This window comes from Oryctolagus cuniculus, chromosome 16 (genome assembly GCF_964237555.1).
Source record: "Oryctolagus cuniculus chromosome 16, mOryCun1.1, whole genome shotgun sequence".
Lineage (NCBI taxonomy): Eukaryota > Metazoa > Chordata > Mammalia > Lagomorpha > Leporidae > Oryctolagus > Oryctolagus cuniculus.
In genome coordinates, this window is record NC_091447.1 from 2,145,806 (window position 1) to 2,167,979 (window position 22,174).

A 22,174-nucleotide genomic window follows, 5' to 3' on the forward strand; every position below is an offset into this window, starting at 1 on the left:
CACAAACATTTCAGGAGAAAAACCATCACTTTTAAAGATAACCATCAAGTTTCAGGTATCCTAGCACATTCTAAACCTAAGTTTTGCTATATACTATCTGTGACTAAAATTAAGAAGTTTTGCAGTGAGGTTTTCTTTTTTTTTTTTTTTTTTTTTTTTGCCTGCAACTATATACACATTACAAAACTATTCTGTTATCACATGATTTTAAATGAAATAAATATAAAAATGAATCACACAATCAAAAAATAACTTTAATACTCCACATTGTTTATCTTGATCACAATGGTGGAACATCCTTGTTAACAACTTTGTGAGTTGAGGAGCTGAGTTTCATTTTCATGTCCATCAGGCAGATAAGCTCTCCTCAGTTGGTCTGACTTAGGTATGGAGCATCCTTTCTTCACATGGCGAGACAGGAAAGCATGGACGGCTGGGTGATCAGCCTTCTCAAGTGGGTTGTTGGCTTCCAGGCACATTTTCACAAAGACCTGGATAACACTGACTTCCTCTGTTTGCGCAGTACTGTTGAAGAGATGCAGTTAGGGGCCTCTGCTTCTGTCTTACATTTTGCTTTTCAAATTCTGCCTTCCTCTTGTTATGAGTCTTTGACTTGAGGTGGCCAATGATGGCAGACTTGCGAACATGATTCAGAACCACATTCAAGAAGTACAGAAGAGCTTTCCTCCATCTTCATGCAGCTCCCCTCCAAACTCGCTGACTCGATCCAGGGGAGTCACATATAAAGCAGTTCTAGAACAGTTACGAGCAGGTGGTACTGTTACTACAAATCTTTCCAGTTTTACTTTGAATTCAGTTCAGATTTAGTTTCCAGTCTCCTCCCGCTCCGCCCCCCGTCTTGATACTCAGCAGGGAGTGGTCTCCAGCACAAAGCCAGAGAAACATCAAATGCTGGCACTTTCCATTTGTTCCAACACGGAGAAGCCTTCAGGTCAGTTTTTCAACAAGTGGTGATGGGGAAATAGTTTCTGGGCTTGTACCCTGTTTTCCCTGAGGTGCCAGGAAGTCATGCCTTTACCTGTGGTTGCTGTTGCCGCCGCTGCCGTCATCACCACCGTTGCCCAATCGAGCCCCCAAGGAGCACTTGTTTTCTGATATGAGTTGTGACTTGGAAAAAGATTGGAAGGAGGAATTCATCAGTTAGGCAGCCAAGTGGAGGGAACACATAAGCAAAAACTACAAGGTATGAGTGCGGGCACTGTACTAGGAAAATAATTCTGAGTAGTAGGATGGATATTATAAAATCAGTGGTTTTTATTCAGAAAGCTCTGATCTGAGAGTATGGAGGTTTAATAATAAACTATTGCATTCTTTTTAAAACATTTATTTACTTATTTGAAAGGCAGAATAACAGAGGGAGGAGAGGGAAAGAGAGATCTTCCATTCACTGGCTCCCTTCCTAAATGATTGCAATGGCTGGGGTGCAGCCAGGTCTCCCATGTGGCTGTAGGGTTCCAAGCACTTGGACCATCTTCTGCTGCTTTCCAAGGCACATTAGCAGGGAGCTGGATCAGAATTGGAACAATGAGGACTCAAACCAGTGCTCATATCATAAGCTGCAGCTTAACCTACTGCACCACAGTGCTGGCCCCCAAAATTTTGAGAGTTTTCTTGTCTTTTTTTTTAATTTGACAGGTAGAGTTATAGACAGTGAGAAAATGAGACAGAAAAGTCTTCCATTTGATAGTTCACCCACAAAATGGCCATCATGGCCAGAGCTATGCTGATCCAAAGCCAGGAACCCGGTGCTTCCTCCTGGTCTCCCATGCAGGTACAGGAGCCCAACCACTTGGGCCACCCTCCACTGCCGTCCCGGGCCACAGCAGAGAGCTGGACTAGAAGAGGAGCAACCAGGACTAGAACCTGGTGCCCATATGGGATGCCAGCACCGCAGGCGGAGGATTAACCAAGTGAGCCACAGCGCCGGCCTGAGAAGTTACTTGTCTTGTTGACATAAGATACATTCTTCAAAAGATAGCATTTGAAATATTGTTGGTTAAATCTAGACACTGGAGGACTATCTCCTATTCTAGAAAGAAATGCTGGAGAATTACTGCTGAAATGGAAAGGGGCAGACTTCTGAAAATAATTCCTTTCATATAAGCAATTAAAACAAAAATGGTAAACCATCAACTTTTATATAATGCTGGAAATGGACCAAAGGCTTACAACACTGGGAATATTCATTATAGAAAAATAATTGATTATCAATAAAAATAAGAGGTCCACATCATTTTAGCTTATTATTATCCCCTTCTCTCCAGCCCCATGATAGCCTTGAAAGTCAATAACCTTGAAAGCATGGTATCTATACAAATCAGCAGCATCTATACAAGCATGGTATCTATACAAATCACAGTATCTCGGAGAATTACTTAATTACTGTGGCAACTTTCTAGAAAAGTTCCTGTCTCAGAGCTTGTGTCTCTTTGACATGACTGAAAGATTGCAGTGTGTGAAAAAGCGTGTGCCCAAGTTGCTTGTTGCAAATAATCAGGGCCCAGTGTTGAACCATACAAATTACGGAGATAAGAAAGGCTGGCTATAAAGCTTAGAAAAAAAAGCAGGAATCAGGTGTCCGTAGGGGACTTGGAGAAGTTCTAACATATCACTGAGAATTGAGAAGGCCATGTCCACAGGCAGGGCTATGTGAAGAATGTCCAAAAAAGATCCAAGAAGCATGAATCTCTCACTTCTTGTTCACTTTCAGGAAATACATAGCAGGAAGTGAGTACTAAGGCAGAGTTATGGAGTGCATGCCCCAACACATACACAGAGCCTCTTGGCAAATGCTGAGAAATTTATTTGTTCAATGCACTTAAATAAATTGTTACCCAACCGTGAAGTGGCAACTAAACTGACTAAGCATGGGCTTCGATGCTTACATACAACAAAGAATACAGAATTTGACTAGAAAGGTCAATAAATAAATAACAACAATGAGTTCTGTGGTTGGAGAGGGGTGCTGAGTGCCAGGCTTTTTGCACTATGTTATCTACAGTGCTCAGTTTTTTAAAAAAATGAGAGATGCAATGGAGTAGGAAAGTATTATGTATATGTATATATATGGTTATATATATGTGTAAACATATATATATATATATATACATATATATATGGAGAGAGAGGTTAAAAACTGACAATACAAAGTGTGCCTGAAGAAACACAACATTGGACTTACTCAGCCAATTCTTTAAATGAGCAAAATATAAATTTGCTCAAATAACTACAACATATGTCTAAAGAGACAAAAAAGCATTATACATACCTAAGCCCTTGGCTGTAATATAAATTAAAAGTATATTATGTCAAATAAAAAGTAAAAAGGACAGAATGAAAGAAGGGAGAAAGCTGGGAATGGGGGGAGGAAGTATCATTGTATTCCCAGAATTGCATCTGTGAACTAAATTGAATCTGTTCTCTGTATTAAAATCTCATTAACATTAGAATTGATGAGTGTTTCAGTATAATCCTGCAGTTGTTGTGACCTGAAATTCCTTAATAAATAAATAAAATTAAAGATATTTTCTAGGAACAAAACAAAACACATGATTAATTTTGTTGTCTTATCAAGGAGAATATTAGTAAACTGATAGAATTTATAAAAGCAAAAATAAACTAAACAGAAGCTCTGGAGTTGAAAAAGAACAACAACTGTAATGAAAATCTGAAGTTCAAAAGCAGATTTGAACTGGCAGAAGAATCAGAAAACTTGCAAAGTTGTCAGTTGAGAAGATCTTGTCTGAAGAATAGAAAGAACAAAGTAAAGTAAAATGAACCGAGCCTCAGCCTCTCGTGGGATGATATCAAGCATAGGGATAACCTAACTGGGTTGATATATTGCTGTTGCAATAAAGTATATTAAAGTTAGTGACTTTAAAGAGCACAAATTTATTATCTTACAATTGTGAAGGTGGTGGTGGTGGTGGGGTGTGTGTGTGTGTGTGTGTGTGTGTGTGTCGCAGTTGGCTGAAATGAGGCATATGCTGGGATTCCTTCTGTAGATTCTAAGGGACAGTCTGTTTCTGGTCCTTTCTAACTCGTAGGGGCTTCCTGCAATCCCTGTCTTGCAGGTCAGCACCAGTCCAATCTCTGCTGCCGTCATAACATCATGACTGAATGGTCTTCTTCCTTTTACACTGATTAAGCACTGATTAAGATCCTTAGGCTTAGCTTGTGCCCTGGTGCCTTATCATCTCAGTAGCTGCAGAAAAAACATTTAATAAAATCCAAAACAATTTCATGGTCACAGACAACAATTCAAAGAACTAGGGAAGAAGGGACTCTCCAGGATATAATAAAAGATATTTATAAAAAATCCAGAAGTCACTTCATACTCAATGGTAAAAGATGATTTTTCCTTATAAGGTGAGGAACAGGACAGAGATACTAGCTCTTGTCATTTCTGTTTAACAGTATATGGGATGCTCTTCCCAGGAAAATTTGGAAGGACAAAGAAATAAAATCCACCTCAACTGCAAAGAGAGAAATAAAACTATTAATGGCATGACCTTGAAGGCCAACATGGCAAGGAATTTCCTGTTCCCCCTAAATCTTCTAGGATGAATAGACAATTTCAGCGAGGTTGTGGACAGAAGAACAATACAGACAGAATCAGTTGTTTATCCGTATACTACCAATAAATAATCCAGAAATAAAGAAAATAATCCAATCAGAATATAATACTTGGAAATTAAATGCAACAAATAAAGTCCTGTGCACTGAAACTATACAAATCATTGGATAAGAATGATCGATGAATCAAAGAATTCCTAAGTAAATAGAAATAAATAATCATGGATTGGAAATTTAATGTTGCTAAGATGACAATATCCCTTAACTTGTTCTACTAATTTAACACAATCTCTATAAAAATACCAGCTACCTTTTATTAAAGACATTCAAAAAGTGATAATAAAATTTTGTGAAAAGCCAAGAAGAATCAAAAGAATGAAAATGATTTTGAAAAGGAACAAAGTTGGAGGAATCATATTTCCTCAGTTAAGCAACAATTTCTCAAATATAACAATAAAAGCAAAATGACAACAGAAAAAGTAGGCAAAACAGACTTAATCTAAATTTAAAACTTTATATTCATGGGATATCATCCAAAAAATTAAAAGATAAGCCACAGAATGGAATAACAATTGGAATGCATTCATATGATAAAGAAATTCTAACAACATATTTAAAAAAGTCTTTTACAAAAAAGGAAAATCAATAAATTTCCCAAATTAAAAACTGGCAAAATTTTTAAATAGACATTTCTCCAAAGAGGACATTTACATTTCAAATAGAACCATGGAAAGACACTCAACTTCACGGGTCTCAGGAAAATATAAATCAAAAGGATGGAGAGGAACAATTCACTCCATTTCTGGCATCCAGGTTTCCAAATCCATGTCCCTCCCATATGCAAAGTCATATTAGTGCATCCCAACACTGCAAACATCTCAATGCATTCCAGCATCAACTTCAAGGCTGAAGTTACATTTAACCATCATCCAGATGAAACACTGGTGAAATTCAAGGTATGATTCTCTCTCAGGTGAAACTGCTCTCTTGCTATGAACCAGTGAAAGCAAATTGAGAGCTTCCCAAACACAACAGTGGGACAGGCTAAGGATAGGCATTCCCATTCCACATGCAAGAAATCTGAAAGATGAAAAAGTCCCAAGCAAACCTAAGGTCTAGCTAAGCAAATTTCATTAGTCATATCTGAAAACCAGAGAAGAATCCTCTTTTGATGAGTAATGAGCCTTCCCCACTACCTCCCAAAACTACGTGAGCCACAATCCCAACCTCATGACCCATAAAGGTGACAGCAACAGCCCCCTGAGTCCCATAGTTGGCTCTGCCCTTCAGCTACAGCCTGTGCCTTTGCCCTTGTGTACCCGGACTGGGCAGTCTTGCACACAGAAATCAGGAAGACTCGAGGTAGTTCTTACCATCCTGGCCTGGGCCCTGGAATGCATTCTAACTCACCCTGTAACAGGCACAGACCTCACATGCACTCTGTGCTTAACCTTTGGAGAAACTACCATATTGCTTTCCAAAATGGAAACTTGGGAGAATGAATGTCTCATATTCCCAGCTGTAGTAGAGGGTTCCAATTTCCCCATGCCACTTGTACTTCCCCGGGCTGTTGCAGGCTCGTTGTCTTGAAGGGCTCACTCTCCATGCCGTCACCTTCTTTGTGCCAGCCTTCACTTTCTCTGCTATTCCCCCTCACCCTGGTAATGTCAGCATGAGACAAAACAGGAAGAGGGCCTGGTAAGGCTACACAGTGGTTTGTCTACTTTTAAAATGCCTTGTTTCTATGAGTATGCTATGCCAATTAATTTGGTTCTGCAAAGTACACTCTCTGAAGCTGGTTAATTTTGCTGAGACTTACTCCTTTTGGTTTCCTTCCAGGCAGTTTCTGATTGTCAGAATTCAGTGGGACTGAGCTACAGGCAGGTCTGTCTAGTGTCCAAACATTTACACATGGGGTGAAAAGTAAATTTTTTGAAAAAAAAATCAATATAACCAATTAATATAATAGCATAAATTATATAATTGCTCAATAATTAGTGATGTTTGTACAGCAAGTAAACACATGGTTTCAAAACAGCTTTGTGTCCTTACAATAACCTCTTCATTAGCACTATTGTGGGACACATCTGAATACCAGGAGAAAAAGCAATGAAGCAGAGTTAATATTTTGCATGCTATTAACTGTGAATTTTCTTAATAGCCCAAGCAAAGCTGGTGCTCCTGGCTCCCAGCTGTGCTATTCCTGTCTGCAATGTTGTTTTAATGACTGCCTTGGTTCACTCTAGCCTTATAGACCTGCAATAACTTCATTAACTTTGAGTTGAAGATTATCAGTGTCAGGCAAACCAAGTCACAAACGATCCTGGACTGATAGGTTAGAGCTCATGCTATAATGTTTCTCCAACTCATAAAACGCTTTTACCATGAAGCCAAAGCTTCAGAGATTTTTAGATACGCGGATTTTTTTTATGTGCTGGTAACGGGATCTAATCCTTTTGTAATTTACTAGACTGAAAGAAGGCGCAGGCCAAGCACGTGTTTGAGAAAGTTCACGGACATTCACAGCCTGCAGAACAAATTCCAGCCCAAAAGCAGAGGCATTCATTACAAAGACCTAAAATTACATCCTTCATCTCTAAGGTAGGTGTTTCAAAGCTGGACTGGTACCAAGAACTTTTTTTTGCATGGTTATTGTTTTTCTACAAGAAGTTGAAAAGGGTGTTAAAGATAAGGCAGGTGTTAAGATAAGATTCCTCACCAGGAATGACTCATCACCAGCCAATCGGGGATTGATTTTGTATCTATGAACATGACCAGGGTAGAGACTTGGCTATGCCTATGCAAACTCCCTTTGGTTATGGAGAAATAAATAATATTTTAAGTAAAAGTTTGAAATAGTTCCCACTTCAACAGGGAAAAAGATCCTTACCAGCCATTTGTACCAATTAACTTGTGAAGTGTCAGTTACAACATCACTCTCAAGGTAGTGATTCTGACTTTTCCTGTTACTTTAAGGTGTCATGTAGGTGTAGTCTCACTTTTTAAAATTTCATTGGGTGAAAAGCTAGATCTCTTAGAACACTTAAATGACATATAATTAACTGAATTATTAAAGCAAGGTTTACTCACAAACCAGTGATTCAAGAACAAAGGAACACAAACAGAGGTTGAGATTTTAGCACCAGGGTCTCCAGAGCTATCCTAAGTTAGTTTTGCTAGCGAGAAAACAGATTGATGGATAATATCAAGGCCCAAGTCCTCCTGGTCCCTTGTTCATTAACCTCCACTGGGAATTAAGCAAGGAACAGCTGCTCTCCTTAACCTGGGAGCATTTTTCATTCCCTGCTCTGGTGACTGTGGCTCAGGGGGTCCAATTTTCCCTTCATTCATCAGCAGGTTGGGAAGCAGAGTTCCTAACCCTTTGCAATCTAAATGTGGAACAATCACACCCCTTCACAATCATCGGCCAGTGGGCTGGGACCTCAAGCTTTGCTGGGCTCTCCCAGTGACGCGAGTTTTTAACAATTTAAGGATATTAACTCAAAAATTTGTTTTCTCCTTGGAGGAGCTCAAGGGATTCCAAATAAATGGACTTGTATAAACTGGAATCTGGCCCATGTGCCTTTCTAATTTGTTCAAACTGGGGGAGAGGGCATTGCTAATCTCAGAGTGCTGATTTCAGAGAGCACACGCAGGATCACCAACGGAGTGCTTGTGAGCCGTCGGTATAAGTGCAGAGACTCAGCCTTGTCCTTTGTCTTAGGGAGGGTACCAGGCATCCAGGACAAAGCTACTTTATTATTTAGGTGAGTTTTTTGTAGATTTACCAGATTATTTATTTTCATTAAGCCCACTGGGAAGAGGGGAAAACTTGTTCAACATTAGATATTTGTTAGATCTTTATTTTCTTCTGAGAGGCAGAGCAACACACACACACACACACACACACACACACAAACAGGGAGGGAGGGAGGGTGAGAGACAGAGAGACAGAGAGACAGAGAGAGAGAGATGTCTTCCATCAGCAGTTCACTCCCCAAATGGCTGCAACAGCCAGGTCAGGAGAACTCCATCTGACTCTTCACGTGGGCACAAGGGCCCAAGGATTTGACTCATCTTTCACTGTTTTCCTAGACACATTAGCAGGGAGCCCCATGGGAAGCGGAGCAGCTGGAACTCAGGCAAACATGGGAGGCCAACGTTGCAAGCAGCCTCTTAACCCAGTGCACAACACCAGATCCTTTCATTGTGAATTTTTACAAAACACCAACTGTCTATCTGTAGCAATCATAATCAAAATATTGGCTTTTTTAGCTAAGACAACACTAACAAATCTACATTGTTAACATGAAAAGACTTCAAAAAAATTCATGGAAAATGTAAACAAAAGAAAGTTTGTTCTTAATTAATTGCCCAGTGTTTTTCCAATAATCCATTTCTTGCAAGCTCTTTGAAGCAGCCTCTTATCATTACAGATCATCTTCCCACACTTGTCAAGCACACATCAGCTTCCAGATACTGAAAGGCATGTGTCCAACAGGTATTTGTAGGAACTTTCAAACTGTGTGCTGTCAAGGGTAAGTTAAGGACTGGTGGTTTAGAAGAATGATAGGGAAATCCTCCTGTTTCCTCACTCACATGAGTGAGAATTTGTGTGTGTGATAGAGAGAGAAAGAGGAGAGAAAGGTAGAGAAGGAAAGTGAGAGAAGCCGGGGACTCGATATTAATTAAACCTTTATCACATAACATTAGATAAGCATTGGGAAGGCATGATTTAGGCATTTTCTTAAAATCTATAACGGATCTTCACAAGGGAATATATTCATTGGGAAAATAGTTGATCTTACCATCCAGGAGTCTACTTTTTGTTTAAAAATTATATATTAGTGTATGAGTATATCAAATAATTCTATATTAAAAAACTGTATCTTAGAACCAGAGTTGTGGCATGGCAGGTTAAGTCACAACCTATGATGCTAGCATCCCACATGGGCACCAGTTCCAGTCCTGGCTGCCCCACTTCTGATCTAGCTCCCTGCTAACACGCCTGGGAAATCAATGGAGAATGCCCAAGTGCTTGGGCCTCTGCACCCACCTGGGAGAACCTGATGGTATTCTAGGCGCCTGGCTTTGGTCTGGCCCAGCTGTAGCAATTGCAGCTATTTGGAGAGTGAATCAGCCGATGGGAGATTTCTCTCTCAGTCTTTCAAATAAATAATCTTTTTTTTTTAATCTGGAAATCTATACATGCTTGCACACACCCAAATCGCCAACAGGAAAAGAGTGTCTTAAACTTAAATAACTGTATATTCACTTCAGTCTTGGATGTAAGTACTTATTAGATCAGTTGGTAAAAACATTTTAGTATGAGATTGTAATAATTACTCATTTAGTTTTTCAACTTTTATAAGTTACAATAGTGATCTATTAAGGTACATGTGTTATAAAGGATTTATGCAGTAGTACAATAGGGCAACTAGTTAGGCAATAAAGCTTATCGTTTTTCAGAAAAATGATACCTATATTTTGAATTCCCTTGATTTTTCTGTAAATTCTTATTTTATAGTATAGTATCAATAAAAATTTAGAATTTCAGAGATTATATGCCAGCATCTGTTTTCCCATAATTATATGAATACACAATTTCATCCTTCACATTTTTTCAATATTATAAAAATATTTTCTTACCTTTTTGTTTTGTCTTAATAATGTATATTTGCACATTTCAATGTACTTTGTAATGTATTTACTTTAGTGAGACAGACAGATAGGTAAAGAGAGAAAGCTCCCATCTGCCGGTCACTCTCCAGATGCCTGCAACATCCAGGACTGGACTGAACCATAGCTGGAGCCAGGACTTAATCCAGGTCTCAACACAAGCTTCAGGAATCTACCCACCTGAGCCATCACTGCTGCTGTCTAGGTCAGCATTAGTAGGAAGCTGAAGTCAAGAGCCAGAGCTGGGACTCAAAGTCAAACACCGACTCCTGTCAGTTTTATCCAAGCATTTGCCGTCTTTACTTGGGGGTAGCTGCACGGAATGGCTTTTTTGCTTGATGTGTATTTACTGCTACAAATGTGCACAGTAACTAGTTAATCTCTGCTCTCTGGCTTGAAGGAATAATAACAAAAGCATTCCAATAACGGGATAACAAAGCAAGAATAGGTAAACAAATTAATATATAATTTCTAGGAAGAAAGATTACAAAAGTAAATTTTAGCAAGAATCCTATCCCCACTACACACAAATGGTAACTGTGCACGGTAATGGCTATACTAATTAAAATGACTGTAATAATCATTTTACAATGTACATGTATCAGAACCACATTGAACACCCACTGGATTGTTTCAGAGTGCTCCCCACCTCCTCCAGCAGCCAGGGCAGCCAATCCAGCCCCCCTCCCTCCGACGTAGGGGACGGTTGGGGGGCTTAGAGGTGCGGGAACGGGAGAGGGAGAAACAGCTAAGCCCCCTCCGCGGCCCGCCCCCTGCACTTGCCTACCCTCTTTTCCCTACAACCCAGTCACCGCGCTCGGACCACAGCCTGGAGTTGGCGTGCGCACCGCCAGGCCCCGTGCACCAGCACACACTCCTGCTCACATTCACTCTCCTCCTGGAGCGCCCTCCGCACACTCCAGGGCCCGGGGGTTTGGCCCGCACAAAATGGGGCCCTCAAAATGTATTCCGCCTGCCCTTTTTAAGTTTCACCGCCTCCTACGTTGGCGCAGACAGGGGGCAGCTGCACCAGAAGCACCAACCAAGTCTGGTTTGGGGGCGGGGGCAGAGAGGGCACCTGAGCAGGAGCCTCTGCGGAGACAACTTTCGGATACTGGAGGTGGAGTCTGGGCTTTAGCACACTGCCTAGGCCAGCGCTAGCGTGCACTGGCTTCTTTCCCATCTCGACGCGACTCGCGGTTGCTGACTGCGCCGCACAAGCACACACGTACATCACGTACGCACACGCACACCCAGACCCGCACACACTTGCACGGCCTGTTGGTGTGGGGGTGCAGACCTCCTGCCCACGCAGCAGGCTCTGCAACCCAGGGCTCCTGCAGCTGCGCCCCTGCCCGGTGCTGCGAGCCGCCTAGGACAGCCTGAGTTCAGTATGAAAAGTACACGGGGATATTTCCTTTCCAAACGCAGTGAAGCGTTGGTTTTATCTTCCCCTTTAATGCACACACACACACACACACACACAAGCCTAAATCTTATCTTTTCTAAGTACCAAAGAAGTCATTGGCTCACTTTATTACCTAAATCCCTAAAAAGAAGGAAAAAAAAAAGGAAAAAGACGAACCCCTTCCCCCACATACCCAAACAGCTGAACTGCGAACCGGTGCAGATGTGGCGCCGAGTTTGCCTCTCCAGGCAGCTTGCCACTCCTGCGCCCACCTCTCCGTCCCTATGCTCAGCGCTGCGGATAGGCGTGGAGAAAAGGACAGAACCCTGCGAAATAAGGGGAGGGGGTGGGGCGGACGGCGCGGGCGAGGGAGTCCCAAATGCAGCACTTGGTTACCTGAAACCACTGCAGCACGCCGGCCCTCGCCCGCGTCCCGCAGGAGCCGCAGGAGACCGAGGTGGTGGTTCGGGCCCCGCCCCAGGTGATGTCACCGGCCCGTGGGCGGAGAGACGGTAGCTCGCCTCGCTGGCGTCCCAGGGCACGTGAGCGGCCCCGCGTGTCCCCTTGGCCCGCGCTGGTAGGCTCAGCAAAGAGGCGAAGACGTGAACGGGCCAGGGGCCGGTGGCCAGAGGCAGGAGTCCTTCAGATCCACCCGGAGTCATCCAATGGCTGGGCGGGAGGTTGGTCAGAGGGGGCGGGCCGCAGGTCGGCGCCCCGCACGCTGGGGACCCCCGCATCCATAGCTAGCCCCCGCTTTACTCTCCCTCTCCCGCAGCCCAGATGCTGCCCGCCGGGCGCGCGGTGGCAAAGCCTGGACTCCTGCGCGCTGAGGACTTTTTGTTTGTTTGTTTTTTGCTCTGAATATCCTTGCCTTTCTCCTTCTCATCCACCCACGGGGACCTTCCAACACATTTTCTGATCCTCCTGCACCCCGAGATTGAGGCTATGGGGTGAGGGGCGGGGTGGGACTCTACAGAGCCATAGCCAGCCGGGTGCAGGGGAGCAGCTGCCTGTGGACCCACGCGCCTGTGCCCGTACATCAGCCCCCAGGGCACCCCGGCAGCGTTGGGTGGCGCTGCGGGCACCCAGCCGCAGGCGCCATCCTTGGGGCCTTTCCTCCCTCAGCACCTCTCTGGCGTGGCTCTAGAAAGTGAGGCGTGAGAGGCGAGCAAAGTTCAGTATGTAAATTATTTTGTGCGGTGAATGATTGACAGCAAATGCTAATGATGGTTTTTGTCCCCCCCCCCCCGCCCCTTTTTTTGACCGGCAGAGTAGACAGTGAGAGAGAAAGACAGAGAAAGGTCTTCCTTTGCCGTTGGTTCACCCTCCAATGGCCGCCCCGGCTGGCGTGCTGCGGCCTGCACACCACGCCGATCCGAAGGCAGCAGCCAGGTGCTTCTCCTGGTCTCCCATGGGGTGCAGGGCCCAAGCACTTGGGCCATCCTCCACTGCACTCCCTGGCCACAGCAGAGAGCTGGCCTGGAAGAGGGGCAACCGGGACAGAATCCAGCACCCCAACCGGGACTAGAACCAAGTGTGCCAGCACCGCTAGGTGGAGGATTAGCCTGTTGAGCCCCAGCGCCGGCCATTAGCTCCATTGTAATCATGTGAGACCACCATCTTATGTGTGGTCATTATTGACTGAAATGTCATTATCTAGCCTATGACTATATATGCTTGGAATTTCATAGAAAATGTAGCCCTACTGGCTGTATTCAATCCTGGAAGGTAAGGAAAGATTGATCTTTCCAAATCACTAAGAGTTATCCTGAACAGCTCCCCACCGTGCTGACATGATACGATTTCTCATTTCTGTATCTTTCAGTTACTACAACTACTGCTATGAACTTGCAGATGTTCGACCCTACACTCAATTTTCAATGTCACTATGAGACTGTTTTTAGGGATAGTTGAGCTTAATAAAACACAGGGCTGGGTCCGGCGCTGTGGCATAGTGAGTAAAGCTGCTGCCTGCAGTGCTGGCATCCCATATGGGTGCCAATTTGGGTCCTGGCTACTCCACTTCCAATCCAGCTCTCTACTATGGCCTGGGAAAGCAGTAGAAGAAGACCCAAGTCTTTGGGCCCCTGCACCTGCATGGGAGACCTGGAAGAAGCTCCTGGATCCTGGCTTCAGATTGGCTCAATTCCAGCCATTGTGGCCAACTGGGGAGTGAACCAGAGGATGGAAGACCTCTCTCTCTCTCTCTCTCTCTCTCTCTCTCTCTCTCTCTGCCTCTGCATCTATCTTTGTGTAATTCTGACTTTCAAATAAATAAATACATCTTTAAAAAATAAAAAAAAAAGAAAGAAAATACAGGGCTGGTGTTGTGCTGCAGTGGTTGCTTGCGATGCCGGCATCCCGTATCAGAGTGCTGATTGGAGTCCAGGCTGCTCTGCTTCTGATCCAGCTCCCTGTAAATGCACCTGAGAAATTATCAGAGGATGGCCCAAGTACTTGAGCCCCTGCCACCCACATGGGAGACCCAGATGGAGTTCCTGGCTCCTGCCTTTGGCCTGACCCAGCCTGGCTGTTGCAGGCATTTGGGGAGTGAATCAGCAGATTTCTCTCTCTCTTTCTCTCTCTCTCTCTCTCCCCCTCTGCCTTTCAAATAAATGAAGAAATAATAATAAATATCTTTAGAAATTAAAAAAATATGCATAAGGGGACTTCTGTCTCTCACAAAATGATGAACCAAGCAACGTAAAGCCTTTTTTACTACAAGCATCCAAAAGAAGTGGATAAGAAAGTAATGATGAAAGAATCTTTTAAATATACAGTAAATATCTTAAAGAGGAAAAAAGAAATTTCCAGTGCCAGTAAAGAGAGGAAATGCTGAGAGTGCTGTGAATGTGAACAGATATCCTAGGGGAAGGGAGTATGTTTCATTAGCTATTAGTTTCATTAGCCTTGGAACCAGGGTGTTGTTGCCCACTTGGGAACAGAAGATGAAGCCTTGAGTTTATGTGAGACAGAGCTGGGAAGCTGAGCAGCCCGACCTCATGGCAGAACAATGGAAAGGCTGATTCCTCAGGCAAAGGCTTCATCAGAACAAGGAAATTGAGTTTGTTTGTATCCACAGGGTTCTGAATGGAAAAATGGGTTCCCCCTGAGGTTTCTAAAACCCAAGCTTGAACATCCCAGAAGCCTGGGATTCCAATTTCACTACTGCTGTGGTCAGAACCTCAAGCCAAACTGAGAGCTGTTAATGTGAAATCTAACCTGGGGTGCTCGGGCCCCTGTGATAGCATCAGAGCCCAGCCACTGTGGGATGGGTGCATCTGTAGCCCAGACCACAAAACATTCTCACAGAAAATGTCATAGAGAAAAAAAATCATATCCTTTAAAACTCATAGTTTAAAAGTGACAAAATAAGATGATAATAAATAATCTTCAAATTAAGCATACAATTGAAGGAGTTTGAAAAATAAGAGCAGAATAAATCCAAAGATTATTTGAAATAATGAAGAGAAAAGCAGAAATTAAAGAAATAGGAAATACATGACAGAGAAGGCAAACTCTACTAAAAATTATTTTTTAAAAAACTCCTTAATGAAGTAGATAAAGCTTTAGGTTTGTTGGTGAATGCACAAAAAATACATTAGAAATAAAAAAGGAACTTTAATTAAAATGGCTGTGAAGACTTTAAAAAAATCATTAATCTATGTCAATAAATTTGAAAACATAGTGGGAATAGACAATTTTCTAAAAAATTGTCCTCTTAAATCCAGTCAGGAGGGGTGGGTTAAGCCATTGCTTGGGTTTCTAGCATCCCACATCAGTCCTGGATACTCTACCTCCCACCCTGGTCTCTTCTAATGTGTCTGAGAAGCAGCAACTGGGACTAAAACCATATGGCGCTTCAGGCCAGGGCTTTAACCTGCTATGCCACAGCACCAGCCCCTGCTCCACTTCCGATCCAACTCTCTGTTATGGCCTGGGAAAGCAGTAGAAGATGGCCCAAGTCCTTGGGCCCCTGCACCCACATGGGAGACCTGGAGGAAGCTCCTGGCTCCTGGCTTTGGATTGGCTCAGCTCTGGCATGTTAATGCACCTGGGAAAGCAAAAGAATATAGCCCAAGTCCTTGGGTCCCTGTACCAACATGGGAGACTCAGATCAACCTCCTGGCTTTTGGCTGGCCAACTCTGGGGGAGTGAACCAGCGGTGGAAGGTCTCTGTGTTTTTTGTTGTTGTTGTTGTTGTTGTTGTTTTATGGTCAGGTCTGATTACAAGGGAGCAGGGATTCCACTCCAATTTGCATCAGTTCATGGAAGTGAGGCACACAGGGGCAATGATAATAAACCCGTGTTTACTGCCAGACACTGGTCTAAGCACTTACATCCAACCACCCATTTAGTCCTCACAATCACCCTAGTGAGACGGACTTGGTCATTGTCCTCATCTTGCAGATGAACGAACAGACATGGAGAAGTAAACAGAGGACCTGGAGATAAGCAACATGCTGAGGTCATCTGGCCAGTGAGTGGCTGAACTGGGATTTAGGCTATGTCGAGATGGCTCATGAGCTCCTGCACGTAACCACTGCACCTTGCTGCTTCAGCAGAGCCCAACTGATCTGTAGAATAAGCAGGAGACAGAAGAATGAGCATGCAGGACCAGTAGAGTGAGTGTGGGTTGGAGAAAGGGCCAGCAAGGAACTTAAACTCCAATGGCTCCATGGCCAAGACAGGACTAGAGACTCCAAGATGTCTGGCACAGACTCACGGCATGCTTGCTCAGGGGTGGACCATGTGAGCTCCTTGTTCACATCTGTGACGGAATCATCAAGCTCCGAGTTGCTTATGGACGCGTCATGATGTTTGGTTTATTTGGGCAAACCCAAAGAGGGGCTGGCCTCTTTATACAGCTGATATGGGACAAAAATAGAGACAGTGTGCAGCAGGCAAAACCCAAGGATAAAGGGTTGATTGGCCACTGGGTTGCACAAAGCTCTTTGGAACGGAACTCTGAGATTAGAGAGCCCCATGTAAGGCTTTGAGCAGGCGCTAATGCATCAGCCACAAATAGTGCTGGAGGCATTGCCAGGACAGTGAATGTAAAATGGAAGGTGGAAAACATGAGTGCATGGGGACCAGGTAGAACCCGGCTTGCTGAGCCAGTATGAGGCTAAAGTTAGGTTAAAGTAGAACAGGCTTGCAGTCAGACGAACACAAAAGGAGGTTTGGAGAAGAGAGGCATTATAACAGAAAAGTAGGAGGTATCTGCTGGTTGTGTGGATGTTTGGGGAAAGTGAGTTGAAGATAACTCTGAAGTTACAGTCTGGTGACTGATGTCATTGGAAAGAAAAGGACAGTTACAGTAAATATCAGGTTTTAGGGAAAAAAGCAGAATCAAGTTTTTGACAAGTTGAATTTCAGATGATGGATAAGAAACTGTATTAGATAGGATTTTTACTTGGAAACAAGCAAAACCAACTCCGATGTAAGCAGCAAAAGATCTTAAAAGGAGACGAGTCATTAGCAGAATCTTCTGGAGATCTGTAGGCTGCAATGACTGGGCCTGAGCCATGATGAAGCCAGGTGCAAGACCAAAGCCAGGATACAGGAACTCCATACAGATCTCCCACATGGGCAGCAGGAACTAAGTTACTCAAGCCATCACCATTGCTTCCCAGGTTCATTAGCAGCGAACTGGATTGGAAGCAGGGTAGTCAGGGATTGGACTGGCATTTCAATATGGAGTGTGGGTGTCCAAGAAGCAGCTTAATCCACTGCACCACAATGCCTGCCCCCATATAATTTTCTTTTTATTTTTTTTGACAGGCAGAGTGGACAGTGAGAGAGGGAGACAGAGAGAAAGGTCTTCCTTTGCTGTTGGTTCACCCTCCAATGACCACTGTGGCTGGCATGCTGCGGCCTGCACACCACGCTGATCCGAAGGCAGGAGCCAGGTGATTCTCCTGGTCTCCCATGTGGGTGCAGGGCCCAAGGACTTGGGCCATCCTCCACTGCACTCCCGGGCCAGAGCAGAGAGCTGGACTGGAAGAGGGGCAACTGGGACAGAATCCGGCACCCTGACCATGACTAGAACCCAGAGTGCTGGCACCACAGGCGGAAGATTAGCTTATTGAGCCGCAGTGCCCGCCATATAATTTTCTTTCCTCCTCTTCTTCTTCTTCTTCTTCTTTTTTTTTTTTTAAAGACAGAGTGGACAGTGAGAGAGACAGACAGAGAGACAGAGAGAAAGGTCTTCCTTTTCCGTTGCTTCACCCCCCAGTGGCTACTACGGTCGGTGCACTGCAGCCGGCACACCGTGCTGATCAGAAGCCAGGAGGCAGGTGCTTCTCCTGGTTTCCCATGTGGGTGCAGGGCCCAAGGACTTGGGCCATCCTCAACTGCACTCCCGGGCCACAGCAGAGAGCTGGACAGGAAGAAGAAGACCAGGACAGAATCCAGCACCCCGACTGGGACTAGAATCCGGTGTGCCAGCGCTGCAGGCGGAGGATTAGCCTGTTGAGCTGCGGCGCCAGACGATATAATTTTCTTTTAAAAAATTGTTTTTATTTGAAAGGCAAAAGGGGGTGGGTGGGGATTGATTTTCCATATGGTGGATCTTTCTCAAAATCCTGCAACAGCTGGGGCTGGGCCAGGCTGAAGCCAAGAGCCAAGAACTCCATCTGGGTCACCCACTATGGTGACAGGTTGCAGGGGTCCAAGTATTTGGACCGTGACCTGATGCCTCACAAGGTGCACTTTAGCAGGAAGCTAGAACAGGAGACAGAGTTGGGACACAAACCCAGGCACTCCAGTACGGCAGACACATGTCCCACCTGGTGTCTCCAACGCAGTGCTAAGTCCCGCTCCTTCACAGAAACATTAGGATCAGTTGTCAGCTTTGATGGTCCCTTTTGGGAATTTTACTGGAACTTGATTGAATATTCCAATTGGAGGAGAATTGATACTTAATATTATTGAGATTTTTAAACCATGAACACAGTATACCTCTCCATTGTTTATATATTTAATTTTCCTCAGTAATGTTTTTAGCACAGATGTCTTTATCTTCTCATTAAATTTATCTTTAATTATCATATGCTTTAAAAGTTGTTGTAAATAGAATTTTAAAAGGTTAAATTTTCCAGTTTTCTTGCTGTTAGTATATATAATGCATGCATTTTTTTAAGATTAATTATGTATTTGAAAGTCAGAGTTACACAGAGAAAGGAGAGGTAGAGAGAGAGGTCTTCCATCTGATGGTTCACTCCCAAATTGGCTGCACCAGCCTGAGCTGCACCGATCTGAAGTCAGGACCCAGGAGCTTCCTCTGAGTCTCCCACATGGGTACAGGGGCCCAAGAACTTGGACCATCCTCTACTGCCTTCCCAGGCCATAGCAGAAAGCTGGATGGGAAGTGGAGCAGCCGGGTCTTGAACCGGTGCCCATATGGGATGCCAGTGCTTCAGTCCAGGGTGTTAACCTGCTGTGCCACAGCGCTGGCCCTGCATGCATTCTTGGGATTCTATAAACAAAACTATGTCATCTGCCACATAAATTTATAAAATGTGAACATTTAAAAAATCTTTTTCTACTTCTTTTCTAATATGCTTATTATTATTATTATTAATTTCCTTAAATAGCACTTCTATTTATAATGTTGAATAGAAGTGGTGATGTTTCCAGTTACAACAAGGGAGAGTCCAGTCATTCCCTATATTATCTGTTCAGTGTGAGTTTTATAAGTCTGAAGAAGGTCCTCCCATTCTTACATTGTAAAGTTCTTTTAAATTCATTTATAGGTGTTTGATTTTGTTAAGTCCTTTTTCTGTTCCTATTGAGATGATAACACATTTTTCCCTTAGCTCTGTTTTTTTTAAAGATTTATTTATTTGAAAGTCAGAGCTACACAGAGAAAGAAGGAGAGGCAGAGAGAGAGAGAGAGAGAGAGAGAGAGAGAGAGAGAGAGATGGCTACAATGGTCAGAGCTGCACCTTTCTGAAGCCAGGGACCAGGAGCTTCATCTGGGGCTCTCACATAATGCAGGGGCCCAAGGACTTGGACCATCTTCCACTGCTTTCTCAGAGCAGAGCTAGATTGGAAGTGGAGCAGCTGGGACTCAAACCGGTGCCCATTTGGGATACCAGCACTGCAGGAGTGGCTTTACTCCCTTTGCCACAGTGCTGACCCCTGTATTATGATATTTTATAGAGATACTATATGCATTTTATTCTCACTGATGGGTATTATTTAATTACACAAACCTGCCATAGTTTAGTTGTCAATTCTACTATATCATATTTCTGTTGGAAATACACCTAGGGGTGGAACTGCTGGCTCTCACCATGAATTGTAGCTAATGCCAGATAGTATTCCAAAGGGGTCGCACCAATTTGCACTTTATCAGCAGTGCCAAAGTCCACTCTTCTACAATGCAGTTTCAGCAGAATTCTTTGCAGCTTCTCAATTTCCAGCACAAGACCAGGTATACCAGGCTATTTTAATGGCATACTTTATTGGTAGCATTACTGCTGATAATAAGGATAACGGAGATAGTAATACTTTGGATACTCAATTGTCTGTTGTGTTAATTTTCTTTCTTTCTTCTTTTTTTTTTTTTTTTTTTTTTTTTTTGACAGGCAGAGTGGACAGTGAGAGAGAGAGACAGAGAGAAAGGTCTTCCTTTGCTGTTGGTTCACCCTCCAATGGCCACCGCGGCCGGCGCACCGCGGCCGGCGCATTGTGCTGATCCAAAGACAGGAGCCAGGTGCTTCTCGTGATCTCGCATGGGGTGCAGGGCCCAAGCACTTGGGCCATCCTCCACTGCACTCCTGGGCCACAGCAGAGAGCTGGACTGGAAGAGGAGCAACCGGGACAGAATCTGGCACCCCGACCAGGACTGGAACCCAGTATGCCGGCACCGCAGGTGGAGGATTAGCCTATTGAGCAGCGGTGCTGGCCGAGACCAAGATTTTTTTAAGCTTAAATTTCTCAGGTAATGGCTTCATTTTCTGGTTACCATTGCTAGCAGAAATATCTTTGCCTCTCATTGTTTTTCATCACATGGAGAGATTTTATTATATTACACCTATTTTCAATTCTGCATCATAATATGCTGTTGATCTACATGGGATTTTAGTACTATGCATTTGATAAAATTAATTAGTCTATTATTGAAGATGCTCAACGTTTCTTTTTAACCATCAACATGAAAGGAAAATTCCTTTCTTGGAGTCATAATTTTTGAATTCATGATTATAGGCAAGAAAATGAATAATGTGAGTGAGCTCAATCTCTTTGTTTTTTAGATTGACTTATTTGAAAGGCAGAGCATCAGAGAGAGAGAGAGAGAGAGAGAGAGAGAGAGATGGAGAAAGAAAGAGAGAGAATCTTCCATTCACCGACTCATTCCACAAATGGCTGGAGCCAAAGAACTCCCTCTGAGTCTTCCAAGTGATAACATGTGGAAGGACTTGGACCCCCTCCTCAGTCCTCCTAGGCACGTCGGCGGGAAGTTGGATTGAAGTATAGCAGCCAAGACTCAGGCTGGCACTCAGACATGGGATGCTGGCATTGAGAGCAGTGGTTTAACCACAATGCTGCCCTGAGCTCAATCTTGTATTTACAATAACATTCATGTGCAAATGAGAAAGTTTCTCTATCTCATAGCACTTCAGCCTCAACAGGCTTTGTTTGGGTAAGGAAGGTCTCTGTGGGGCTGAGTGTTTGTCTTCCTAAATTCTTGGGAGGGTGTAGATGCTGGATGCTCAGATTTGAAATACGGGTCTTGTTAGGCAGCAGAAACTTGCACTGGAAGTAGAATGAAGTTTCCTGAATGATAAAATAGCAACAAAAGCATGCAAATACAGATATCATCATGACAGGAAAACACTGGACATTCACATTAAACTCTATGGCTCATAGTAAGAAATGAACAGCCTTCATGAGGTTTGGAAGTCTGTCTTCTGGGGGAAAAGGTGTAGGATGGGAAAGCAGAGGCCCTTCCGCTCTCTGAGGGTTGGTTGATGCAGATCAGCCCAGGAGGAAGTCTGGCTCCCCGGGGCCACCAGGGAGCGCTGAGGAAGCCTTTGTGGATGGTCTGACTCTGTTCTAGCTCCCTGGCATCAACTGGGACAGACACTTGGTTGGATTCCTATGTCCATGCCTAGTTTGGGATTCATTTTTTAACAGAAACTCCTGATTCCAGGACATTTTTGGGCTCACGCTTTTCAGTAACTGTAAGTTTTGGATTTAGATAGAGATGGAGCATCCCTAATCTGAAATCCAAGAGGCTTCAAACTCCGAAACTTTTTGAGAACCAACATGTTAACACAGGTGCAAAATTCTGTACCACAAAACTTTGTTCTATTCACAAACCTTTAAAAATATTGCATAAATTACCTTCAGGCTCTGTGTGTCAGGTGTCCATGAAATATGAATTTTGTGTAAAGACTTGAGTCTCATCTCTAAGACACCTCATTAGGTATATGCAAAATTATAAAATCTGAAAAAACCTGAAATCTGAAACACTTTTGG

General features: G+C 43.7%; 1 pseudogene; it reads right to left on the reverse strand.

The window, feature by feature from the left end:
* Positions 1–240: 240 nt before the first annotated feature.
* LOC100338856 (CGG triplet repeat-binding protein 1-like) lies at positions 241–12,424 on the reverse strand (annotated as a pseudogene).
* Between the last annotated feature and the right edge of the window lie 9,750 nt (positions 12,425–22,174).